This window comes from Silene latifolia, chromosome X (assembly GCF_048544455.1).
Source record: "Silene latifolia isolate original U9 population chromosome X, ASM4854445v1, whole genome shotgun sequence".
Taxonomy (NCBI): Eukaryota; Viridiplantae; Streptophyta; class Magnoliopsida; order Caryophyllales; family Caryophyllaceae; genus Silene; species Silene latifolia.
Window position 1 is genome coordinate 273,372,897 of NC_133537.1, and position 689 is coordinate 273,373,585.

General features: G+C 43.3%; 1 non-coding gene across 1 annotated transcript; it reads right to left on the reverse strand.

Moving 5' to 3' along the window:
• Window positions 1-359: 359 nt before the first annotated feature.
• LOC141625900 (small nucleolar RNA R71) lies at window positions 360-466 on the reverse strand. The gene has a single exon (XR_012535644.1). It is a non-coding gene; the product is annotated as a small nucleolar RNA R71 (small nucleolar RNA).
• Between the last annotated feature and the right edge of the window lie 223 nt (window positions 467-689).

The following is a 689-nucleotide window of genomic DNA, read 5'->3' on the forward strand; positions in this document are numbered from 1 at the left end:
CGTCACACTCCGTACCCACCGAGGAGAATCTACCAAATGGTACTCCTACACCGCAACATCTAACCGGAAATTTTATTGCCAAGTCCGCCTTCATCCAATTAGTTGAGAGGAGCCAATTTGGGGGGATGCCTAGTGAAGACCCTCATTCTCATATGGAAACCTTTTGCGACTATTGTGATGCAATCTCTCAAACGGGCATGACTCAAGACCAAATTAGATGGGTCTTATTTCCTTTTTCTCTAATCGGCACCGCGAAGCAATGGTTGAAGGGCCTTGATAAGTCCACCCTCGGAATAGATTCTTGGAAGAAGTTGGCTCTAGCTTTCTACAAAAATTCTACCCATTAGGAAAAGACTAACATGCTAAGAGCTCAAATTACGGGTTTTAAGCAAAGGGATGAAGAATCTTTGTATGAAGCTTGGGAGCGGTTCAAGGGAATTTGTCGCTCATGTCCTCACCATGGACTTAGCGAATGGTTTTTGGTACAACAATTTTGGAATGGTTTATATGAAGATTCTAGGAACATTCTCAATATGGGATCGAATGGAATGTTCACCGAAGTTGATGACAATCAAACATGGAACAAGATTGAGGAAATGGCGGTCCATAACTCACAATATAGTAGACCTCGCAAGGCTACTAGAGGAGGAAAGCATGAAGTGGACTCCGTTACTCAATTGGGTGCTCAA